The sequence below is a fragment of the Myotis lucifugus genome, unplaced genomic scaffold (genome assembly GCF_000147115.1).
Source record: "Myotis lucifugus unplaced genomic scaffold, Myoluc2.0 scaffold_20, whole genome shotgun sequence".
Taxonomy (NCBI): Eukaryota; Metazoa; Chordata; class Mammalia; order Chiroptera; family Vespertilionidae; genus Myotis; species Myotis lucifugus.
Window position 1 is genome coordinate 8643568 of NW_005871068.1, and position 27563 is coordinate 8671130.

Sequence of the window (27563 nt, forward strand, 5' to 3'; positions counted from 1 at the left end):
CGCCCGGTGGCCTCCCTCTGCCGGGCAACAGGCAGGGTGATAGGGGGGCCCACTGGCACCCATCTTGACTGGCCTGGGGTCTGTGGGCTGGGGGCAGCTCCTGCGTTGAGCGTCTGCCCCCTGTTGGTCAGTGCACATCATAGCAACCGGTCGTTCCACTGTTCGATGGATTTGCATATTAGGCTTTTATTATATTTTATTATATAGGATGTGATACAGCAGCGGTTCTCTAAAGGAACTGCGCTATTAGCAAAACCTCGAAACAAAAACTCCCAGGCCCTAGCCCAGACCTACTGAATCAGAAATGGAGCACAACTAAGTTTGAGAACCACTGGTACAGAATCGAAATAAACCACCACCACCAGTGGTGTGGCACGGTTTGGTCTTTTAGAGAAACCTAAAAGGAAACCATTTCCAAGGGAAGATTTGATTGGAAAAGTTACAGGGCCTAGAGCATTCCAATAAGTCTAATCTTAGAGTTTGCAATATGATGATCCAAATTAACTATGGAACATTATTTCAAACTTGGAAATATTCCGAAGAGAAGAAAGCCTTCATTACCACAAGAATTTTTTCTCAACCTCCACATATCTTCAATTAGAGTCCAAAGAGTATCTGAAGATAAACTCCCTTAGTGGTTTCATTGTCCCTCTTTGCCCATTTATTTTGTTGGCCGCCTTCTCTTATCTTCTTTCAACCATTTCCTTTTCATTCTCTCCTCTAATTGATTCATGCCACCTCAGTTTGGAGTTCAAAACATGCTTCTCCTTTTTCTTTTTGAATATCCTTTATTTTCTTGCTTAAGATTTTTCCCGTAGAATGTTAGAACTGAAAGGACTCTAGACATCAATCTTTTACTGTCTGCGATAGCTCGGCACAAGAGACAAAAAATAAAGCACATGAACAAAAGGGAGAGGGAGTGCCAAGTTTCTTCCCTACCCTGACAAACCAAATAAAAATGTAAACGTTATCACTAAAGACATGTGCATGTAGGTATGATTGGTATTGCTATTTTAAAGCAAATATAGCACTTCTTCTGGCATTTTGCCTGGTAGACTGAGGCATTCATTAGTGTTGTCTTTTAGCAATTTTGAGCCAGTGAGTTGTGGAGGCGGCTGCTATTCCAGTTTTTGTTTTTTGGTGTGTTTTTTGGGGAGCGGGGGGAGAACACACTAGGATTCCATTCGCTTCGGGTCAGGTAGTCCCTTGATCTAAGTGTAGATTCTAGGTTTGCTCCTCTCTTTGACTGGAGGAGGACAAGCGTTCTGTGATGAGGAAGATGTGACCTTTGCAATTGATCAGTGATGTAATCAATTGTCAATGTGGCAAATCACTTAAATACTGTTATGTTTATTTCAGTGAAAAGACACAAATGTCGCAGCCTGGGCATTTGTAAATATTAGAAATCAATCAAATAAAGGCTTGCAACCCGTGTGGTGAGTCAGAGTTGCATTCTCTTCCTTTCTTGTTTTTTATTTTTTTATTTTGTTTGATTGTTTTATGCTTTTAAATTAACTTCTCAAGACTCAGGAACTCTCATATGATTCTCTAAAATATAAGAGCTCATCTGTTTTCTCAGGGTCCAATTAGCAACCTACTAGGAATAATTTGTTAAAAAATAGAATGGAAAATAAGAGATCACTATTCAGATTTTTCTTAAATTTGACAGATGGCAATCCTCAAAAATACATCTTTAAGATCTTTTTTAGACTAGGGTTATAGGCACTTGAAGATTTGTTCCCGAATCTTGATGTTATTTTAGAAATTAAATACTGAAAGTATTATTAAGAAATGACATGGGCATTACAGCGACTGTTATCAATTTCAGTTAGATTATGAATTTTGCTTATTAGGGAAAGGCATTAAGAAGAGAACATAGTCCTGGCTGGTTTGGCCTGCAGACTGAACGGTCCCGGGTTCAATTCTGGTCAGGGGCACATGCCCAGGTTGTGGGCTCGATCCCCAGTGTGGGGCATGCAGGAGGCAGCCAATCAATGATTCTCTCTCATCACTGATGTTTCTACCTCTCTCTCCCTCTCCCTTCCTCTCTGAAATATATTTAAAACTATATATTTTTTTAAAAAAGAAGAGAACATAATTTATATTTTTTCATTTATATATTGATGCCATATATGATAATACATTAATTGCTTGTGTATACTAGCCTTTCTTCTTAATGTTCGATTTTACTGTTTTGATGTGAACACAAGCATGAAAGGAGTATGAGGGCTCTGCCACCAGAAAAAAATTTAAGTTGAAATCCTGCCTTCAGAACCTATCATGAGCCACTTGTCCCCAGTACCATGCCTAGAATGGTACCAACTAGGGCTGGAACTGGATAGTCTGGCTTCAAGACCCATGCACTTAGCCACTCTGCCATGCTACCACGGAGAGACATGACTTCTTGTGAGCTCATAAGCAACCTCATTGCTGGCTGAGAGCAGAGGATAATGAATTTGCTAGAAATATGGGTAAGGAAGGAATGAGATGGGATAAAGTCTAGGAAGGCAACCCCATGCCTTTTTCTATATCCCAAACTGTAGTCTTTGAACCACTTAAACATTGTAGGTACTTTAGAAAAATGAGGACCTCTCTGACCTAAGGAACTGTGCTGGAATTCCGCCATTCTCCACTCCAGCTCTATTCTCTGCCCTTCTCCACTCACTCTGTGCCCCAGGAGGTTGGACCTCTGTGGATGGCATCAATAAGGCTGTCTTGCCTTTTGGCTTCCCTTTGCTTTCAGCCAATGGGAGGCAATGATGAAAGGCCTATAGCAGAAGATGAAAGAGTAGGAGGAGAGAGCTATTGGGGTATTTATTCTCCAAGTTCCTTCTCTTTGACCTTGAGCCTGGTGGTAGCTGAGTTCCATTACCCACAGCCACAAGTCTTGTTGAGCAGTCATTTCTACAGCGACAGCATTCTCCAGGTTCCTTAAACCATTCCCCCCCCCACCACCTTGTTCTTTCCCCGATCATGACCAGATTTTGTAAACAGCTTTTGTTCATTATACTATTTTCAAGCACCACTTTTGAATGTGCCATCCGTTTTTCCCAGGACCCTGATCAAATAGGGACCACCCAGTCAAAGCCACCTTCTGAGGCACGAAACAGGATGCTGAGTGTGGACCACTGATGGAGGAGAAAGGTAATTGCACCTGTTGGAGCTCAAAATAAGACTAGGCTCATATTCACTGGACATATATTTCTAGAAGCTTCCTCTATGGCCCAAAAGGAGCTTCTGGCTGTTGGGGATAAAGGCAAGTCAGTAATTATGAATGGTGATAATAGCAGGAGTATAGGTAAAGAGGATATATATATATATATATATATATATATATATATATACATATACACTAGAGGCCCAAGTGCATGAAATTCATGCACGGGTAGGGTCCCTAGTGGCTGCCGGCCAGGGCCTCCCTTCCCCCAGCTGCCAGCCAGAGGCTCCCTTCCACCTACCACTGCAGGCCGGCCCCTCCCCTTGGTCGAACTCCCGGTCAAGGGGACAATTTGCATATTAGACTTTTATTATATAGGAGAGAGAGAGAGAGATTAGAAAGGCAGGTAGGCAAATAGAGAAGGACCTGGAGTGATGATCCAGAGTTTGACCTGTATCATGAAACATATGGGGGAGCTTTTTTCAATTTTTATTTATTTTTTATTGATTTCAGAGAGGAAGAGAGAGGGAGAGATAGAAACATAGATGATGAGAGAGAATCATTGATCAGCTGCCTCCTGCATGCCTCCTACAGGGGATCAAGCCCCCAACTCAGGCATGTGCCCTGACCAGGAATCAAACTGTGACCTCCTGGTTCATAGGTCAATGCTCAACCACTGAGCCACACCAGCTGGGCTGGGGGAGCTTTTTAAAGAAGAAATGTAAGCGTATGTGGCTCTGCCAAATTTGTCTTTTTAAAAAATCACTCAGGCAGTGGTGTGGGGCTGGATCTGAAGAGTTTGGAATTAGGGGACCAGATACATGGTGACTGCAGTATGATGAGGACCCGAAGGATGGCAATGGCAGAGAGAGTGGAGAAATAATAAAATAAGGTAAAAACTACAGGAGTCTTGACTGATTGGATGTAAGGATGTAAGAGAGGGAAGACTAAGGGCAATGATCCTCAAACTTGGCCACCCCTGTAATCACCCGGAGAACACTAAAATGTTCACATGCCTGGGTGTCATCACCCAGAGATTCTGATTAATTAGCCTTGAGCACTGGGCTTGTTAGGCTCACCAGGTGATTCTAATACACAGCTGAGGTTGAGGACCACTATTCTAGGGTGACTCCCAAGATTGGACCGAGCTAGGAATTTCAGGAGGAGCGGGCAGGTTTAGGCAGAAGAGGATCAGGGAGAGATGATGAGTTTGAGGTGGCAGGGTGATGTAAAAGTGAAGGGACCCAAGAGGCAGTTGGACATCTAACTCTGGAGCGCAGAGGGAAGATGTCAGAGTTGGAGCTATCAGTTAGAAATGTCAGTGCTGTAGGGTCATGAGTTTGGATGAGCCATTCTAGTAGAGGGTGGGAAGGGCCAAGGGCAGAGGCCAAGCTGCTCCAATCTTCCACAAACACATCCTTTTTCCTTTAAGGTTGCTTTTGGTTTCAATGTTAGTCTGATTTTACCAACGTCAAATGAGGAGCAGAAAGGTAAAGGAAAAAGACAGGGGATGGTGTGCACCTGGGCACTTGCCTGGGGGTGGCCCTGAGGGACTTCACCACCCCTGAGGGTCCAGCGTCCCTCTAGCTCCAAGAGTCTCTTTCTGAACTGCTTTTTGTTCCCTTACCAATCTTAGGCATAACCAGCATCATTTTGTACAAATCAATTTGGAATATAGATATTGCTTCGATTGAGCATAATGCATACTTTATAGTAAGATTTCAACATTTTGGATATCCAGTAAATACATACGGATTCCATGTTTCTCTGTGCAGAGTACAAATAGTAGCCATGAACAGTGAAGCAGACATCTAACAAATGCTTACAATGATGGTGAGTCACTGCTAGTTAGGACAAATACAATGGTGTACTCCTTAAAATCTGTATAACAGTCCCTTTAGATCAATGTGAAACCAGCATCTTTTGGATATAAAAATATCCAGTCACTTTGCATGAACTAGTAAATGAAGAGGCCTCTACATTCAGACACAGAGCACTTCGCGTCCACACAAAAGCCTATTTTTCCAGGCCCTTCCCCTGCAGGGAGCAGAGTAAGCCAGAGTGGGGAAAGCTCTCTGAGCCAGCTGCCATCTATACCAAAGATTTCACCAAACAGGTTCCAGATAAAGTCAAACTCAGCTTTACTCTCGTGCTGTTTTCTTTCAATAAGATTTGTCAAAGTTTCACAGAGCCACCGATAGCAACCCGAACATCTAAAAAGATGTGAAGTTTAGCATCTTCACTAAAATAAAGCAACACTTCATTAACTTCACAGGCCGGTGGTTGCTTCACGGGAGAGAATTCCAAGTACCTATTAGCCTGCCAGCTATATCGCTACCCCATAACCACCTCCTGCTAAAAATGGATACCTGGTTAAGGTGGGTCAAGCAGATATGAAAAAGGCATTCCTGGTCCACCTTAACCACAGCTCAAAGCTGTAAATATTTGTCTGCCTTTCCCAAATTGTGCTAAATAACAAGAATTTCAAAACTAGGCAGAAATTCTGACACTCTGCATAATCTCCCTTCCTTTTCAGCTACAAATAAGGCTTTATATTCGATTAGACTCACAGCAGGTGAAAACCCCAATTAGTGAATTCATTCTGGGGCTACTTTCTACCTTCCTCCCACACACCACAGTTTAAAAAAAATAAGGGAAGTCACAGTCTTTTCTCAAATCACAAATAAATTAACCCTTTGATCTACCCAATCAAGCTTTTTACCACTTGAAAAATTTTCACAGGAAAGTGGGAGGATGTTGAAAGATGTGTTCTTCTTGACTTCATAATGTGGGTTTACAAAATTTCTATTTTGCCAGATTTTACTGTTCTCTTCAAATCCATAACTATTCTCAGATTTTTCGGATCAATTTAGAAATTACAGTTTTTCTTTTACCTGAAAACTCACAAAGCCAATATTATCTAAAGAATGATTAATGGACAGTCTGCTACAATGGAGAGTTATTTTTAAGTTATGTTCTTATTTTAGTGTGTTTGAGGTGAGAGAAAATATTAAATTTTAGTTTAAACACTATGCTTTGGCCTTAGGAAGTGCACAAAGTCCATATTTCATACTTGGTAAATATTTATTTGTTGAAGGAAATTCATCATTGGACAAGGATAGAGGTTTGGTTTGAACATTTTAAAAAAAGCAAGACAGTTTTAGTTCTTAGAGTGATTTACTTATACTTTGTCAATTGCTTCTCTGGAAATAATTCACAACCCAGTTTTATGTATGAGAATATGATTAAAAAAGAGCAGCTTTGTCTTTTTTAATTGTTTCAGTCCTGTCACTTTTCTTGATACAAGTTGTAGGACTTACTGTGCACAAGAAAATATTGAACATACATCAAATAGTAACGCAGAGCTTTTAGAAGTAGTCATCTGTTACTGTCAGAGGTTCATTTCATTTTGAGGTTTTTTAAATTAAAATGCAAAATTCTACATACATGCCTGCCCAAATTACCCCTTTCTGAAATACTCGAATTTCATAAAAAATGTTAAATGCTAATGTAACCATTTTTAATACTTCTGACTGGGTTCTGGAGATTTGGGGGAAAAAAGTAAACAAAGGAATCACCAGTCAATTAAGTGAACAAGGAAGTCATGCGAAGTTGAAACAGATAAGGAAAATTAATATTCAAATGCTACTGAATGAAGACACCAGGTTTTTTTTTTCCAACTCGGAGATGAATATCTACCAGAATCAAAAGCAGCTTCTTAATTTTCAGCAAGCATAGCTGTATATCCCAGCAGAGGCATTAAGGCAGCAAGGCAAGCTCCAAGCCAATTCTGCCTCGTAGAGCCAGTCACTTAACCCTCAGAGTCCAGTCTCTTAACCCCTCTGGAGCTCTGTTGACTCATCTGTAAAATTCGGGTAATACTGCATAAGGCCATAGCTGGTTCACATGACATAACGACTATGAAAGTGATTTGGAGACTGGGAATGCTATACTAATGTAAAGTAGTTTGTTGTGCAAGTATAATTCCTTAAAAGAAAACCCAACATGTCCAGGAGTACTGTTATAAATATAGCACAAAATAAATTCAGCAGTCACTTTAACTTTTCATTTTTAGGCTCTTGTATGAGGGGAAATGAGATGTCGAAGAGTTTCCGTCTTTCCCCTTCAGTAATTTGTAAAAGGAACCTTTCCTCTTTTTTTGCAAGTGTGTAAAAAATGATCTTTTTTTTTTTTGCAAGTGAAAGCTCTAACCACAAGCCTAAGATAGGAGTAACATTCACACCATTAGCTCTCATTCTTTTGGGGCTGTGGTTAAAATATAAATACTATTCACACATGTTAAAAGGTGTATTCACATTCATATTGCCAGAGAGCAGAACCCTGGAGTAGTGACAGAATACGTGAATACCGGTTTTGTGAAGGACAATGGGAGAGAAAGATCGCTTCCACCCAGATGGAGAAGTTCTGTGGGTGGCAGGCCTTGAACAGCATGTGGTAGGAATTCCCCACAAAGACAAGAATCCATAAAAGGGGAAATGGAGGTAAAACCCACTTTAACCAATTAATGATTAACCAAGGGCTGAATCTTGTCTTCCAGCTCTGGTTTATTTTGTCAAGGCATATTTTTTGAAGATGAAAGAACAATATGAATGCAAGGAATTTTTATTCATTCATAAATTTTCAAGAATATTTTCCATGTGCTGCACCTGAACTAAGTTTCTCTGTTTAAATATTTCCCTATATTCATTTCTTTAAGTGACTGCAATCATGATGGATTTATAGAGCACTTACTTATAGAGTTTGGAGGATGGTCACGGAAAGATATTACAAAATTTAGCATGGCTGTCCTAGCCGGTTTGGCTCAGTGGATAGAGCATCGGCCTGCAGACTGAAGGGTCCTGGGTTTGATTTTGGTCAAGGACACATACCTAGGTTGCAGGCTCCATACCTGGCCCTGGGCAGGGTGCCTGCAGGAGGCAACCAATCCATGTTTCTCTCTCTTTGTCTCTCCTGCTCTCTTCCACTTTCTCTAAAAATCAATGGAAAAATATCCTATGGTGAAGATTAACAACAATGAAAAATTCAACGTTGTAATCATGTTCCTTTACTAGGGGAACCCAAATATAGCCTTGACCTTAAGAAGCTTACAATCTACTGTGGGAGGGGGAGAAGATAGATTAATATATGACTAAATACACTATCAGACAGATATAGGAAAATTTTTTAAAAGCACAAAGGTAAATGTGGTTAGCTTGACCTTTTGGGATTAGGGAACATTGTTTCAATTAAAAGCTAACAAGACTTAAATACAGTGGGGCCTTGACTTACGAGTTTAATTCGTTCCAGACCGAGCTTGTTAAGGAGCTCGTTAAGGAGCTCGTTAACTCAAATTACTCTGTCAACTCAATGCAAAAAATCGGCCGAGAGATAGCTGGTATCTCCAAAAACTCGTTAGTCGGGACACTCTTAAGTCAAGGCCTCACTGTAACTAGGTTCTATGCATGTGATTGTTAGTGTATTGATGGGGCATATAAGACATTTTTGGGGGGACTAGCAATCTGAATCTGTGCCAGTAACCAGCCTTCTAACGCACACTCTTGTTAGCCAATAATTAACTCATTGATGCCTGTCCTGTCTTGCAGAACCTGTTTCCCAGAATACTCCCATTTTACAGAGGCCATAAACCATGAACCATACCGAAACCCGACAGGGGGTTATCAGCGCTGGCGCCAGGCCAGGCCTTTGGGTGTGGTCTCACGTCCCCCATCCCAACACACGGGGCTTTTCGCAAAGCCGGCGAAAGGTCCGGAAGCCTGATCCATATTTGTGGGACAAAGAAACCAAAGGATATAAAGGGAAAGCTTCCTCTATATTCTCCCACTCAGGATTTGGAAACAGGCTCCCCTGAATCACTATACTAGTACATCTGAAAATAAATGGGTTTTTCCTGAATCTCTGAGTACTCCCTGTGTACTTTTTTGTTGCCTGGTAAATTCTGTAACAGTATAAAGAACTGAAGCAGTTTCTTAAATCGACTCTGAGCTAATCACTCATATTAATAATTTACTAAGGCACAGATTTTTTTATGTTAATATACTGCTGTGTTATGAAATTATATTATGCTTTTTGGGAATTCAAATATGTATTGGGCCAATATTGGGGTTTGTATATCTGGAAGGCTAATATGCAGAAAATACTACTGTCCCCATTCAAATATCAAATCACATGTGCCCTGACCAGGAATCAAACTGTGACCTCCCAGTTCATAGGTCAACGCTCAACCACTGAGCCACACTAAATGTATTATTATCATTACTGTTATTATTATTATTATTTGACCGTGGATTGGACTGCATAGAGAAATGGATGGACTGCATGTCTATTGAACACATGCATAAATATAACTTTTCTAAACTAAGATTTGGAAACAAGCTGGGGGTAGACAGTTTTGTTTGCAGTTTTATTCCCTGGTAAAGGCTGAAGGATTACAAGAGACTGGAGGGGGTTAAAAGACTCAGGAGGGAGAACAAGTTAGGGAGGCATTCATTAAGTCTAAAGTTCTAGCCACCCGAGGTGCTGCAGGGGCTGAGAATTTGCTTTGAGTTTCCGGGTGTGTCTTCTCTGCCAGCTGTTTGTTTGGGTGGCTGTTTGAGAGTATACTTGGAATCACTCAGCCTTTTCTTTTTATTCCAAATGGCATGGAGATATTGTCACATTGCAGAAGGAAAAACATTGCCGCTAAAAGTATTGTCAAGGGGAGTAACAAGTAGCTCGCACTACTCTACACAACTGCATGCTGCATGTCTGAGCAACACACTTCCAAACATAAACTGAGAAATAAGCCTTCTGCTCTCACCCTGCAGTGGGACCTCATTCAAAGCCCTTGCTAGTGTGTCCAGATTTAGGCCACCAAATTGGCAAGTGTGAGCCTTACTGAATGGTGACATTTTGGGGCTGAGTGGTCCCCATTCTATTTAATACCTATAAATTCATCCTATTAAGTATTTGGGAAAATTTATCTGAATAAGTATTTGTGAAGACTAATAATGATTATGCTTATTAGAAGAAAGGAAGATCTTTATATTCTTATATGACTACTAGAGGCCTGGTGCACAAAATTTGTGCACAGGTAGGGTCCCTAGGCCTGGCTGGAAATCAGGGCCCATTGAGGCCTTCAGGCTGCCGGCCAGGGCTTTCCTTTGTTCCGAGACGCACCCTGGTGGTCAGTGCACATCATAGCGAGCGATCAAACTCCCGGTCTCCCAGTCAAACTCCCGAGGGGACACTTTGCATATTACCCTTTTATATATATAGATAGGAACATTTTAGACAGTCTATGGGTATGGGGAGATTAAGCATATCAAGAGTAAAAATAACAACAGCTTTAAGAATAAAATCCTTTTCAAAAGAGTGACCAGCTAGGAGAGTAATCAGAAAGGAAGTCACAATTTTTCTTTCTTCAGTATTTAATCACAGCAGCATTCATTAAATTCCCAGTAGTAAGAAGTGGTTAATTAACTATAATCCTCATCAGTATCTTTTACATTTTAAAATCACCATACTTTGGATACTATATTTCTACCACTGGCTGTGTTTGAAGATACAAACCAACTGTTTAGCCCAGCAATAATTACAAAGCAAGAATTATCATAGCACATCTTACTTTACCTACACCTGAATTCAAAGTCTCCTCGGTCCACAAAAGAACCTGCCGAGCCCTAGCCGGTTTGGCTCAGTGGATAGAGTGTCAGCCTGCGGACTGAAGGGTCCCAGGTTCGATTCTGGTCAAGGGCACATGCCCAGTTGTGGGCTCAACCCCCAGTAGGGGGTGTGCAGAAGGCAGCTGATCAATAATTCTCTCTCATCATTGATGTTTCCATGTTTCTATCTCTCACTCCCTCTCTCTTCCTTTCTGAAATTATATATATATATATATATATATATATATATATATATATATATATATATATATATTAAAAGAACCTGGCAATAACTTTTCTCCAATACCTTGTGATAACCTGCAAAACAACCACAAATCTAGCCTGCTACCTGGTACCCAGCTCTGGCCATGTGACTTTGTATCTTCTCCCATCAGAAGGTGGGGTTTTCCCTACTCCTTGCATCTGAGATGACCTTAAGATATGACTTGCTTTGGCCAACAGACTACCAAATGTGACAGAAACAGAAACTTGACAAGTCTCCATGTGAAGAAGCCTGTTGGATGACGAGACACATAGACCTAGTTGCATTTGTTCCTAAATGACAGCCTGCCAGCCATCAGACATGGGAGCCTGGCCATGGTAGAGTATCCAGCTGATAGTTGACCACAGATGCATGGGCAGGTCCAGCAAAGGATAATGGCTGGTCCAGACAACATAAACAGTCCAGTCCATCCATCAACTAGTGAGCTAAGTAAGTTGTTATGTTAAGGGATCTGCAAACCAGGGCTCATAGGCCAAATCAGACCTATGGCCTGTTTTTGTATAGCCTCCCACCTAAGTGTGATTTTTATATTTTTAAAGAGTTGTAAAAATAATTGAACAGAGACCATATGTGGCCAACAAAGCCAGAAACACTTACTATCTGGTCCTTTATAGAAATGTTTGCTACCCCCTATGTTAAGCAATGCAGCAATACAGCTGTGTTTGTTATATAACAAATGGTAGCTGATACACACATACCCCCAAGAAAGAATGTTAGAAACTAGGACTTTCTCAGAGAACTCAGTGGACACCTGCTCACTTTATCCTTGGTTCTTGTCTAGTTACTTGCTAGCTTAGATAACATCTGAAATGAATACACTAAACAAACACAAACATAACCTATGGAGTTATTTTTGTAGTGTGTTTCTCAAAATTAAGATTTCTAAAGGTAGATTGAACAAGTATACAATTTTCAGCAACTTTATTCATAATATCCCCAAATTGGAAACAACCCAGATGTCCAGCAATGGGTGAATGGATAAGCAAAATGTGGTATATCCATAACATAGAGCGTTCTATGCAATCAAAAAGGAACAAACTACTGATTTTCAAACTCCTGATATTCGAAATCATTAGACTGAGTGTAAGAAAACAGACACACATAAATACTGTATAATTCCATTTACATCAAGTTTTAGAAAACGCAAGCTAATCTATAGTGACAGAAAGCATGTCAGTGGTTGCCTAGGGCAAAAGGTGAAGGGAAAAATGGCCTGCAAAAAGGCACAAGGAGGCTTTGAGGGAGGGGGCAGTGAAAATGTTTTGTACTTTAATTGTAGCAGTGGTTTCATGGGTACACATGTCAAAATTAGTGATTAGTATACCTCAAATGGATGTAGCTTATTCTATGTAAACTGTTCTTTCATAAAGTGGATTTTAAAAATTTTTTAAAAAGCATTTGCTCTAAAATAAAATTTAATATTAAAAAATGTATGTGGCTCTGGCCAGTTTTCTCAGTGGTTAGGGCATCAGCCTGAGGACCTAAGGGCTTCGATTCCCAGTCAAGGGCATGTACCTGGGTTGCAGGTTTGATCCCTGCCCCAGTCAGGGTGTGTGTGGGAGGCAACCAATCGATGTGTCTCATTGATGTTTCTCTCCCCCTCCCTCCCTTCCACTATCTCTAAAAATCAATGGAAAAAAATATCCTTGGGTTAAGGATTAACCAAAAAATAAACAAAAATATTCGTTTGGACAGAAAATGAGGTGCATTACACAGGATGTTTATGTAAATATAGGACAGATTCGGGTCATGCTGTCAGTCCCTACTGATTAATTCTGAAACTATCACAACATTAGATTCAGAAGTGACCTTAAAGGTTAATGAATTACATCCTCTCATCCAATACGGAAATTGCTTTTAGGGATGAGACAGTCATTTCAGCCTTGAATATCTACTCTACAGGGAGTTTACTGTTTTCAAAGGTGATAGATTCTGTTTTTTGTTAGCTCAATTACAATATTTTCTTTAATATTTGGTTAAAATTTGCTTTCTTGTAACTTCCACATATGCAGCTGAATCTGTTCTCAGGGAAAAACAGAAAACAAAACAAAACAAGAAAAAAAACAACAACTAAAACGCAATAAAACGTATCTTCTTCTTAAATATTTGAGGCTCCCTATTACATTCTCCTTAATGCCACTTCTCTCTAGACTAAATCTAAATACTTGCATTTCCCTCTATTTTTAAAATTATATAATATGGCCTATAGAACTTCGGCTGTTCTACGTTGAGAAACAAGAACCATTTTAAAAGTGATTTCCAGAACTGAGTAAGTGGGACGCTTACATCCCCTTCTTTGCCATTAATCTTATCTACAATAATAGCATTTTAGTTTGTAAATGTCACGTCATACTTTCTGCTAATGTTGTACTTGTACACTACTAAACAACCAAGGGTTTTTAAACATAATCTGATATTAATTGAGGTCTTTTCCTTCCTGTGTTCTTAAATTGATTACTTGAGTCTAAGTGCGAGATTTATGTCTTATTTAAATATGCTTTCATATTTCATCTTGTAATGAGAACTCATCTTTCTAACCGATTTAAATCTATTCAAATTTTGATATATTTATCTTATAAAGTAGTAACTTGTCAATTTTGAATTTATTAATAAGTATAGCTATTATCTAGAATAGCTATACTTATTATTTCATCAACAATTTGAGTACCTATTTTGGATTCAGTTGTGTTAGGTAGTAAAGAGTCATAAATGGATAGAAGTGGTCCTTATCTTTTGGCATTTATAGACTAGAGCAGGATATATATATATATATATCACATATACACAAACAATCACAATTTAGTTAGATAAGTGCTGGTGTGCAAAGGCATGGATAGCTTAAATACAGGTCCAAGGGCAGAGTCTCTCCTGCATATTAATCTTGATCTATCAATTGGCTTTCTTTGGATGTCTTTGTTTATCAGCTGCAAATTCATTCTATTACTCAGCCCACTGTTCTTTATCTTGTTCCCAAGACTGTCAAGAGAGAACTTGAAAAATATAGTGTACAATCAAAAGGTACACTGTTTATAACAGCCTTCTCATCTCACCATTGAGTAGCCCTAAGAGAAATGAAAATGAAGTGAATTTGGTATGACAAATTTTGAGGATAACAAATTGACTCCCAGGAGTTTGTTTTTTTCTAAGTATCATTATTAATCTCATCAATGTTGTTTTCTAGGACAGCATTGCTCCTCAGCATTGAGCTTATTAGCTTGTAATTTTAAAAATTTGTTTCTCCTTATATTTTAAATGTCAAAACATTTTCTTATCTCCTTGTATGACATCACCAATCCCCTTCTCATGTTTTCTACCAGTAGCTTTTTCCTTGAGAGGAGGAGTAAGGTTTTAATTGCTAATTAGGTGAAAAGAACACACTCCTATTGAATAGAAAGAGGGTCTTTGCACTCAAATAGAGGTTACGATACCATTATAATAATCTGTTTATTATTTAACAGGAAAGAAGGAAAGGGAAGACTAGATAATATAGGCATGCCATTTATACAGCTTTGCTAATTTAACATTCTCCTAGTCCAGTGGTTCTCAACCTTCTGGCCCTTTAAATACAGTTCCTCATGTTGTGACCCAACCATAAAATTATTTTCGTTGCTACTTCATAACTGTAATGTTGCTACTGTTATGAATCATAATGTAAATATCTGATATATACAGGATGGTTTTAGGCGACCCCTGTGAAAGGGTCGTTCGACCGCCAAACATTAAAGGGGTCGCGACCCATAGGTTGAGAACCACTGTCCTAGTCTGTTCCCCACTGATAGATGGAGGAAAGGACTGGACAAAGGCAGTTTAGACACATGCCCAGTGAGGCCTGAGTGTCTGTCACTCACACCTGAAAGCAAGTCAGTGGCCAGAATAGGCATGGCCACTGCCAGGGTGCAAAACCTGAATATTTAAACTCCTGGACAAAGAGAGTTCTCTCTCTTGGCTCTTGCCTCTCCTGCTTGCCTGGGCTCCTGTGCTCCTGTTGCAGGGGCCGTGAGCCATGTGGGACCCACACAATAGACTAATGGACTGACTCTAGCCTGATACTACAGCAGACCCAATGCCACCATGGAGCAGACACTTTGGACACTGGCCCTGCTTCTGGCTCTGCTGGATTCCCAGGTGCACCTCTTTCAGGACTGGCTTAAGGGGCATGGGAATGTAACTGCACACAAATGAAGCCCTTTGCCACATCTCATTCTCCTGTGGGAGCTTCTGAAAATACTTATTTCAGTGGCACCCCAAGAGCCCCACTCCCGCGAGGGTTGGGGAAATCTGGCCTACTAATTTTTCCAGCAACAGTTGAACATTAGAATCATATGATAGCACTTCTAACAAATTAGATCTGATCTCTGAGTTGATTTTATTTATTTTACAACAGAAATACTATGAGCTGAGATTGTCTCCACGAGAGTCTAGAAAAGAATCCTGTTCCCATTAAAGTTGAATAAAATTCTGGTTGTATTTAAGTCATTTTCAAAGCCAGTATACTTTCCTAAAAATCAATGGATTTGAATGTTTCGGATGGTATAGTTGTTTTTCCCTTATCTGTGGCCGTCTAATGAATTTATGGCCTTCCCTAAAGAAGTGGTTGTCTATTTCTGACTTGTAAGTCATAGCAATGGCAGTGGAGGGGTTAAGAAGGTCAGAAGAAATTTGTGTTGTTGCTTTTTTTTTTATTCCTCACCTGAGGATATGATTTTTTTTAAATTGATTTTTAGAGAGAGAGTCAGGGAGAGATGGGGAGAGAGAGAGAGAAAGAAAGAGAGAGAGAGAGAGAGAGAGAGAGAGAGAGAGAGAGAGAGAAAGGAAGGGAGGAAGGAAGGAAGGCAGTGTGAGCTAAAAACATTAATTGGTTGCCTCTTGCATGTGCCCCAACTGGGATAAAACCCGAGGCCCGATGGGGAGCTGAACCCACAACCTTTTGGTGTACAGGATGATGCTCCAACTAACAGCCACCCAGCCAGGGCTGTGTTGTTGCTTTTTGATGGTTGTTTTTTGTTTGGTAAGTAAACAAGATAACATACCTAGCTGTCTCTTAGTCATATACCAAACATAAAATTTATTTTTCCGAAATTGCACACTTAATCTATAAAACTCTCCAGTTTGTATCACATGAAAGCCTCCTATATTTTGGCTAATTTTAATTAGAGCTAAATAATTGGCATATACAGGGTGCCTCCCCCAAATATGCACACTTTAACAGCTGATATATTTGAAAATGAAATATATTTGAATAAACACTGTCTTTATAATTATTCAAAGTGTGTATACATTTTTGGGACACCCTATCTTATATAATAAAAGGGTAATATGTAAATTGACAAAACGGCAGAACAACTGGTCGCTATGATACACACTGACCATCAGGGGGCAGACGCTTAACGCAGGAGCTGCCCCCTGGTGGTTAGTGCACTTCCACAAGCTGGGCTGATGGTTGGCAAGCCCAGCGACCTGCAGGTGAGTGGTAAGGAATGGGGGGTCCCGAATGCGAGAGCCCCGGACTGTGAGAGGGATGTCTGACTGATGGCTTAGTCCCGATCTCCACGTAGGAGCGGGACTAAGCCATCAGTCAGACATCCCCCTAGGGCTCCCGGACTGCTAAAGGATGCAGGCCGGCCTGAGGGGACTCTCCCCCTCCAGTGCACTAATGTCGTGCACTGGGACTTTAGTAATTTATATATTATTGTAATCAAATGTAAAGACATGTATACAACACACAGACTTTGCTCAAAGCTCCCTTTATGGATGAAATATGATTATAGAACTTGACAGTAGATCATTCACTAAGGGAAAAAGGGGTTGATCTACTTCTCCTTGCCTCTACTTTTCTACTCTTGGTGACATTGGTTATATTTCAAGATTCTGAATGTAATAAATGAACACTTTACTGAAGAAGCATCTTTACTCACAGCAAAAAGAAATGTGCTATCCAAGACTAATAAAGTTGTTTTTAAGTTTCAATGAAGAGCAAATGCAAATGGTAAAAAAAATTCCATTATTTATCAGCAGTGAATCCAACATTTTTTTTGTAAAATAGTTTTCATAGAAGCTCTACTTATTTTAGCTTTTCCTAAACCTTGCTGCAAAGTTTCAATTCTTTCTAATATATAATCAAGGGAATTTTGTGTCGGGAAGGAAACTTCTCATCTTTGTAAAGGACAGTTAGAGGAGAGGCAGGGAAAAACAAGAAAGACTGCGCATGAGAATTAAGTGTGAAGTTATGAACTGAATGCATTTAACCATTATTTTAAAAAGTTTTATCTGAAAAAAGGTGTTTTTTAAATCAAGTGGAGTCTTGATCTACAACTTTAGAATCTTTCCAAATTTAAAAATAACATGCATTATTCTGAAAATGAAGGTAGATTCATATAATATCCATAATCTTGAATAAAATATATGCACTGTTTTTTCTTCTTAAATTTCATAACTTTCTGTATGAATCTATGAACTCATGTTGTCTTAACTTTTCTAACTAAAAGAAACCAACAAACTTTATTAATGATGAATTTAATTAAAATCAAATTGTAAGTGAAATTTCTTAGTGAAAGAGTCAATAGAGCTTGGTTAAGTTATGCCTAAATTTCATTTTTTTTTTACATAAAAATTAACAAAAGCACAACAATTGAAATTCAGCCCCCAAAAATCCTTCAGAAGAATGAAAATGGTTATTGAAAACATAAGATGGAGTTTGTGTTTATATGTATTGTTTCAACCTGGAAAATTTAAATCTAAGATATGAATTCAGATATTATAGTGTCTGAATAGTGAGGAAAGCCCAAAATATGTAATCCTACTTGCCTCACTGAATTAAATTATATATATTTTACATTTCATTTTAAAGGCCAGGAGATTTTTTTTTCTGAGGTTAGCTCTGTGAAGCAAATGCTACTTATTGAAATAATAATTGTAAAAGCTTTGTATTGTCACAAAAACTCACTTTTAATTTGGTCCTCATAACTGTTCTGGTTTGGTCTACTTTCACCTTAGTCCCCATTTATTCTCTGACATGAGAGTAATGCTAAGAACCATGAATATTATGTAGAGAATGAGAAAACATGTGGGCTAATTTTGCAAAGAGCTTCCCTGTAGGGAGAAAAAGAAAATGAAAATATCAAGCAGATAAAGAAAATATTGTTTTGACCTCATCTAAACATGGTAGTGTTGTCAAAAGACTCATAACACCTTCTTCCCCAACACAAAGTCTCGCCATGAGATGAATATGCTCACAACATGCCTGGTAGTCCAATTGGGTAAACAGTTGATATATGGAGGCATTACTAGCAATACTTCTGCTCCAACCCAGATACTTTATTGACAGTTCCCAGCACAAGAGCCTGCATTTGAGGGAAGAATTGAGGAATAGAAAGAGTCAGTAAAAGCAAAGAATCCTTGGTGACAGGATCTTGAGAAATAAAACGAACAAACAAACAACTAAAGCGACTCTGTGGAGTTCAAAGTCTGGAATCTCAGTCTAGAAATTGAATATGTGTTAAGCCATAGACAACTCAATTGTCAGTTTGGTTTTCATTTCATTTCTTTAATTATCATAGTAAATTATCAGAAAGAAAATGTCAACAAACTCCTTCAAGAATTGCAATCAAGAACGGTGTCTTATGATTGAGATCTGTTCTTCCCACTCCAACTCCCCTTAAAGACAATGCTAATAACATACAAAAACTCCTTTTTTAAAAAATCACTCTCCTGCCCCTCTTACACCTTGTTTTGGAACTCACTGGTATTTTGCATCTCCAGTCATTTATCACACATTGTGTAAACCAGAGGTTTTAGATATTAAACCATTCAGTCTGTCAATCTACGTAGGAAGCACCCTCAATGTCTTTAAAATGCTATTCTGAAGCATTTAAAGAGGGCCATCTGCAATAAGAACGATCATTAGATGATGATAAACAGTGCTGGGTCACAGATGGAGAAAGCAATAGTATTTGAGAGCCATTTTCATGTTAATGTTATAGATTACATATTAAAGAAATGTGCCAGTAATGAAGCAAAAAACAAAGAGGGCCATTGGAGAAGAACAGTTATGCTATTGAAAGCAATGATATAATAAGCAGAATGGCCCCAAGCCATCTGCTTTTAAAGTTTACCATATTTGTACTGTTAAGACCATTCCATTGTCCCTGGAGGTGCTATTCTGAGATAACAAGTGGGCAAAGCTACTATGAATTAAACTATTGTTATAATTTTTAAAACTTTATTATAAATTGCTTTCCCCCCATAAACAAATCCAATGCTCCCAAGAGCATACCACTTGGAATAATAGAAACTTTTCCTCTAGATGCCTTAGTGTATTTAGGGTACTTGGTCTTTTACTTACCACCACTCCTCCCCGCCCCCCACACTCAATCCCTCCTATTTTGAAGGTCTTCTCTAGGGCATAAGGCAGTTACGCCAACTGGAGATATTTACTACTTGTGGGAAAGAAGCAAATTCTTAACCACATAACTGCTTGTGAGTGAAGAGAAACATTTCAGCTGTTTTTTCAGTATTAGAAGCACAGTCTGTAAGAGATTTTTAGGGATATATATGAATATTTATATGATGTAATGAACATATCTATATATATAAAAGGCTAAGTGTCTGTCCATCTGACCGGTAGCTCTGACATGCACTGACCACCTGGGGGCAGATGCTTAACGCAGGAGCTGCCCTGATGCGCACTGGCCTTTTAAAAATAAACTGCACCACGGACCTGATGCCGACAAACCAACACTCGGCTTCCCCCAAGAGGGACACAGGCCCCACCACCAGCCCAGAGCAACACCCCACCAAATCACAGCCAACATTGCCAAGACCCCATGGTGCAAAATGCGGCCCACAGCCCAGCCCAGCCCAGCCCAGCCCGGAAATGGTCGCTGTGGGGGCTGGGTAATGACGTCACATAGCAACATTTGTCTTCCTCTCCCTAGTGACTAGCCTCCTTGCAGTTTCTTCAGCCCAGGAACCCAACTTGCTTTATAGCCAGGTGCAAACATTTTACACTCAAACCAAATGTTTGTGAAGTGTTTTCCAGTGCCTCATCTTATTTGATCCTCACAGAAGTCCTGGAGTAGGTAGATAGGAGACTTGGTGGAATCCTATTTTCTTTTCATTAGCGAGACATGAATAGCAATATTAAAATATTTCTTCTAGTTAATTTCCTTTCAATGTGCACGAATCTGTGCACTGGGGCACTAGTATAGTTATATAAACAAAATAATATAATAAATGGAGAAAATATTGGAAAATACCTCAATAGCTACCTTTATAATCAATGATCACCATATACACTACAGAATACATGACTGGTTGGAGGAAGTTAATTTTCACATTTGGGACTATTTTTTTTATGTTTCCTAGTATTAACTTATGCATATTACAACTCCAAAGAGACTAGAAAAGAAGCATAAACTATGGGACTCACAGCCTTAAAACAAGGATTTAGATATTGATTTCCATTAGTGTTCTCCTCTAAAGTGCTTTCAGTCTTTTGTGCTTCCCAAATTAAAACTTTATCGCTAAGTTTTGCAATTAGGACCTTGGAAGGAGATAAAGAGGAGAGAAAAAAAAGCTAATGATTCAGGGGCATAATAAACTCCAGTTGGCAAATCATGAGCCTAGTTATGTCAAAATAAATAAATGATCAAAAATAATCTTATTAAAAAATAAAATCATATTGGGACTTTGGAAAATAAATTTAGGTAAAACAAGTGAAATGAAAATAGGAAAGATATTAAAATTCAGAACCTGATTATGTATTAGCCAGATCAAAGCTTCTGGGTGATAATGAGGCACTCACTGAACAGGGATTACCACCTGTCCTGTTCAACTAGCAGCTGGACCTACCAACAATAGCTGGACAAGAAGCCTTATATAAAATTAGCCTTTAGAAGCATAAGCTAAGTTTTTTCACCTGCTTCTCAGTTCTGCATCTTTTTAAAAAAATATTTTTATTGATTTCAGAGAGGAAGGGAGAGGGAGAGAGAGATAGAAACATCAATGATGAGAGAGAATCATTGATTGGCTGCCTCTTGCACACTCCCTACTGGGTATCAAGCCTGCAACCCAGGTATGTGCCCTTGACGGGAATTGTACCTGGGACCCTTCAGTCCACAGGCTCTATCCACTGAGCCAAACCACCTAGGGCTCAGTTCTGCATCTTTATCACTCATGCCAAAAGTAAAAAACTTTTTTATATTTTGATGCTGTTTTTGCCATAGGGAAAACACAGCTTTGAGCACCATTATTCCCAGCAGCTTGCCACCAAGGACCAGATGTTATCTGCTAGACCTGAGAAGCTAAGGTGTTAGATGCACCCAGCTTTTCCTGTCACTGGCTTATCTTGTGCTCTTATATTTAAGCCACTGAAAATTCTTTTAAAAGCAAGTAGAAGCATCAATTCTACACAAAACCTGAATTATTATTAAAAGTCATTTATCCCTATACACATACTCATATAGCATCATTTCATTGGAGCCTATTTAGAACAATAGATATGCACACCTGGAAAGTTTATCAAAGAATTTGGATTCAAGATGATAGGATATGGAGAAACCAAGATGGCGACATAGGTAAACACCAGAAATTGCTGCCTCCCAAAACCACTTCAAAAATACAAGTAAAAGACAAAACGGACATCATCCAGAACCACAGGAAGGCTGGCTGAGTGGAAATTCTACAACTAGAAGGAAAGAGAAAAGCACACTGAGACTCAGAGGAGGTGTGGAAGTAAAGTGCAGAGGTACGGAGGCTCGAGCGCGCGCGGAAAGGGGATGGCAACAGAGGATGCGGTTGTCTTTTTCAATCGGGAGGGAATCTCAAGCTCCTGACTGCTCTGAACTCCAGTTTCAGGTGAGTCTCTGGGGACCCAGATTCATACGGGGAGAAACTGGACTGTCTGGCATTGTTCGGAACTCAAGGGCGGCTTTCTCTCAGAGGTGCTTGCAGCAATTACCAGGACACTGAGATGTGGGGCCTCTTAGGGTAGGACTGAGGAACAGCCATAGCTGCTTGCTCTGCCCTGTTGATCCTGTGAGACCCCGTCCTACCCAAGCTGCTAGCAGAGGCTTCTGAATATGAAAGGCCTGGCCCTTTGCAATCTGAAAATTACCTAACAAACTGCAGCTGGGTCAGAGAGACCCAGAACATCCAAAAGAAGGCCCAAGGCCCCACAGCAGCTTGCATTGCTTCACAGCTGGGCCTCATCTGGGCACCTCCAAACCCCAAACAAAGAAGAGGAATCTGCAGATCTCTCCTTAGCTCCTGCTGGGTAGCCTCAGGCAGAGGATAAATTAGCACCTCCTTAGAGATCCAAGAGCCACTGTACCCAGTGGTCAGAGTGGGACCATCCAGATTATAACTCCTCAGATCCATAAGGGACACACTCAGGGGGCAGACTCAGTGAGCACCAAAGCCCCACTGAAGCAAGTTTTTCCCCAGAAGGGTGTCTCCAGCACAGAAGTTCTCCCACCATAGACACAGCTGATTCTCACAGCCAACTGGCTTGGAGGTCAATTCGTCCCAGTGATACCAACTACAATCAAGGCTTAACTACAAGACTGTGCACAAAGCCCACAAACGGGTGCACCAAGAGTTTCCACCTCAGGTAACTGGGGAGGCTGAGCTACTGGGCCCTATAGGACACCTAGCACAGAAAGCCACTCTATCAACACAGGGAAGCATAAAAAATGCGGAGACAAAGAAACAGGTCACAAATGACAGAAATGGAGAAAAGCAAACTACTGGATATAGAGTTCAAAACCATGGTTATAAGGTTTTTCAAGAATTTTCTAGAAACCGCCGATAAATTTAGTGAGACCCTCAATAAATCTAGTGAGACCCTCAAGGTTATGAAAAAGGACCAACTAGAAATTAAGCATACACTGACTGAAATAAAGAATATTATACAGAGTTCCAACAGCAGACTAGAGGATCACAAGAATCAAGTCAAAGATTTGAAATACAAAGAAGCAAAAAACACCCAACTGGAAAAGCAAAAAGAAAAAAGAATCCAAAAATACGAAGATAGTGTAAGGAGCCTCTGGGACAACTTCAAGCAAACCAACATCCGAATTATGGGGGTGCCAGAAGAAAAAGAGAGAGCGCAAGATATTGAAAACCTATTTGAAAAAATAATGACAGAAAACTTCCCCTACCTGGTGAAAAAAATAGACTTACAAGTCCAGGAAGTGCAGAGAACCCCAAACAAAAGGAATCCAAAGAGGACCACACCAAGACACATCATAATTAAAATGCCAAGAGCAAAAGACAAAGAGAGAATCTTAAAAGCAGCAAGAGAAAAACAGTCAGTTATCTATAAGGGAGTACCCATACGACTGTCAGCTGATTTCTCAACAGAAACTTTGCAGGCCAGAAGGGAGTGGCAAGAAATATTCAAAGTGATGAATGCCAGGAAACTACAACCAAGATTACTTTATCCAGCAAAGCTATCATTCAGAATTGAAGGTCAGATAAAGAGCTTCACAGATAAGGAAAAGCTAAAGGAGTTCATCACCACCAAACCAGTATTATATGAAATGCTGAAAGGTATCCTTTAAGAAGAGGAAGAAGAAGAAAAAGGTAAAGATACAAATTATGAACAACAAATACACATCTATCAACAAGTGAATCTAAAAATCAAGTGAACAACTATCTGATGAACAGAATAAACTGGTGAATATAATAGAATCAGGGGCATAGAAAGGGAGTGGACTGACTATTCTCGGGGGGGAGAGGGGGGTGGGGGTGCGGGAAGAGACTGGACAAAAATCGTACACCTATGGATGTGGACAGTGGGGGGCGGGTAAGGGTAGAGGGTGGGGTGGGAACCGGGTGGAGGGGAGCTATGGGGGGAAAAAAGAGGAACAACGGTAATAATCTGAACAATAAAGATTTAATTAAAAAAAGATGGTAGGATACAAAATGAGACACCTGACAATCTTTTAAAAATTATTTTTAAAGGATATTTTTATTGATTTCAGAGTGGAAGGGAGAGGGAGAGAGAGACAGAAACATCAATGGTGAGAGAGAATCACTGATCAGCTGCCCCCCAACTGGGGATCGAGCCAGCAACCTGGGCATGTGCCCTGACTGGGAATTGAGCGTTGACCTATGACCTCCTGGTTCATAGGTCAATGCTCAACCACTGAGCCATGCCGGTCGGGCAACACCTGGCAATCTTTATTTGGTGCTTTAAATTGTTGTAAAGTCAGCAACCTGTTTGGAGCATTATCATGGAACAAGTAGTTGAATAAATAGAAAGTAATCTACTGCCTTGCTGTCCAAAGTGTCATCCACAGAGCAGCAGCAGCACCAGCATCCCCTGAGAGATGGTTAGGAATGCAGAATCTCAGGTCTCACGCTAGACTTACTGAGTCAGAGTCTGAGTTTTAACAAGGTTCTCAGGTGATTCATATGCTCATTAAAATTTGAGAAGCAATGTTTCTCTGTGTTCAATCAGAGCCTCTCTTTGTTCAAATTGTATTGGAATGGTTTTGTTTGGATATTACCTTTTAGCACAAACAAGAGGTTAGGAAGCCTCAGTATGAAAACAACCAATACTTACGGTATGCCTACTATATCTGAGTACAGCCCCTACAGATTGCACATTAAAAGGAAATTCAGCATAAGAGTTATCGTGATGTTAGGACATCTGTCCATCTGTATAATGGAATGGTTTTTCTTCCCATTAGACTCTAATCTGAAAATGTCTCTGTCTGCCAAAAGGAACCGAGAATAGAATCTTTCCACTTCCACAATGCAAGGTAGAATACAGAAGGGGAGGGGGGAAGGAGAGGGAGGACAGCTGAGAAGAGAGGGGGAGGGGAGAAGGGAACAGGGAGGGGAGAGAAAGAGAGAGAAGAGGGAAGAAAAAGGGAGAGAGAAAACATTCTAGATGGCAAGTAACTGGCAGGGGGCACTTTGTGTAAGAAATTGGAAGCAGCATGCCTTAGGGAGCTGATGAGGAATCCTTATTTCAAATCTGCACTTGGAGCAATCGCAGACAGAAAGACCAAGTTTTCTCATCAATGAATATTAAAAGCTCGGTTGGAATAAAGCACAATGAAGAGGATCAATAAAAACTGGCTCAGCGGTTGAGCATCAGTGGCTGGTTCAATTCCCAGTCAGGGCACATGCCCGAGTTGTGGGCTCGATCCCCAGTAGGGGGCGTGCAGGAGACAGCCGACCAATAATTCTCTCTCATCTTTGATGTGTGTGTGTTTTTAAAAATATTTTTATTGATTTCAGAGAGGAAGGGAGAGGGAGATAGAAACATTAATGATGAGAGAGAATCATGGATCGGCTGCCTCTTGCACGCCCCCTACTGGGGATCGAGCCCACAACTGGGAATCAAACTGTGATCTCCAGGTTCATAGGTAGATGCTCAACCACTGACCCACGCTGGCCAGGCTCGTCTTTGATGTTTTTTATCTCTCCCTCTCCCTTCCTCTCTGAAATCAGTAAAATATATATTTTTAAAACCTGGGTGTTGGGGAAAAAGTGTAACCTACGGCAGGATCAGGATAAAAATCTCTTTTTTTGACTTGTCCAGTTCTTACTATGAAGGAATTGAAAGCAAATATTAGAATGCGTCGGTATGCATTTAGGCATACAGGCATTTATTATTTATATGTTTAACTTTTTAGTTATATGCATTTATATCTAATCAAACTTCAACTAAATATATACAGCAAAGAGTAAATAATTCTTATTTGTACAACACTAGTTAGCTAGTCTCAATGAATTTTTCTGATGCCTTAAAATCTCTAATTAAAGACTCCTTCAAATTCTCCAATCAAAGACACTGATTAAGGACTCCTCCTAATAGATAAATATCTGAATCAGGCGGTTTTTAAAATAACGAGAGTCAGGATTCTAGTGTTCAAAAAAGAGTGTGACAAGTTTACCCGTGGCTGAAGGAAGAAAAAAGGGATTCCTTTAGAAAACTTCAGAGAATGGTAGAAATGGAAGAAAAGAAAAAAGAGTGGCCCAGCCGGCATGGCTCAGTGGGTTGAGCGTCGACCCATGAACCAGGAGGTCACAGTTCCATTCTCGCTCAGGGCACATGCAGGGGTTGTGGGCTCAATCCCCAGTGTGTGTGTGTGGGGGGGGGTGTTCAAGAGGCAGCCAATCAATGATTCTCTCTCATCATTGATGTTTCTCTCTCTCCTCCCTTCCTCTCGGAAATCAATCTATCTATCTATCTATCTATCTATCTATCTATCTATCTATCTATCATCTATCTATCTATCTATCTATCTATCTATCTATCTATCTATTTTTTTAAGAAAAAAGAGAGTGGAGCAAGCTTTAAAAGGCAATGGGCCAGTAAGAAGATACTGTGTAATGGTTTGAACCTGGACACCAGTTGGGCAATAGAACATCAAAAGAACACAAGAATGTTTTGTTCCTCTCAAAGTAAAAAATTCCAAATACCTTACACAAGCACTTCACCAGAGAAGTATGTGGGTATCATGTACTAAGGGCAGGTAGGTTGACTGGTATCTTCAATCTTTTTCAAAGGCTTGAAATCATGGTGTATCCAGGAGTAAGAGAGCCCTCCTTTCACTACATACAAGATAAAGCTGGTCAATAAGTTGAGTGAATTTTATGTCAGTTATAGGAAGTAATGTGGATGGGTTGCCAACAATTTATCGTATAACCAAATACAATCCCATTAAGATAATGGTTATACCCTTGAAGACTTATAGAGCCATATAGAGGTGGCTTTTGTCTGGAAAGGACAAAGAAACTGAATAATGTCCTCAGTTCTTTGCTACAGACACTGAGACAAACCAAGAGATTTTGTGTGCTTTGCTCATTTTATCAGAAACAAGTGATTTCATTACATAGAATCCTGTTCAAAATGCTAAGAATAACTAACACCTGCCAACTTTGGAGGACAGATTCCTATCAGAATGATCAAATTTCTGCTGCTTTTATTTATTCAATTAGTTTAAGATTTATAAGAAATAACTAAATAATAGAAAATTCTAAAATCTTATTTTTAGACTGTTTGGATGTATAACTAATACTTATATTCTCTATCAACTTTTTTTACCTTTCTTAAAGAAACATAAGGTCATACAATTTTAACATTCTGATACACAATAATAATTAAATGTTTATTATAATTGACAATACAGATAAAGTATTGACTTGGTTGGTTTGACAGTTTTAAATAGACAATAATTTTAATTTTTGTCAGTTTCATATTACATTTAAAAAGTAAATAAATAAATAGAACCTTTAAAGTTATGTTTCATTTCTTAATTTGCTTAACAGAACACTTTAAAAAAAGATACAGAAAATATGTGCAAGTTTGAAGACCAGGCCTGAGCCCACTCAGCTGTTTTTTCTACACACCTTTGGAGTATCTTACATAGAATAAGGAGAGTTCCAGATTTGAGGTAGAAAATGCTGGTTTGAACCTAGAAGCTAACATTGTGATGTTGGCCGG

The 27563-nt window shown here is 39.6% G+C and overlaps 1 protein-coding gene across 1 annotated transcript in view; it reads right to left on the reverse strand.

Annotated features, from left to right (window-relative positions):
* The window catches only part of DMD (dystrophin), a 2279750-nt gene that overhangs the window by 158349 nt on the left and 2093838 nt on the right, over nt 1–27563 (reverse strand). The window lies entirely within an intron of this gene.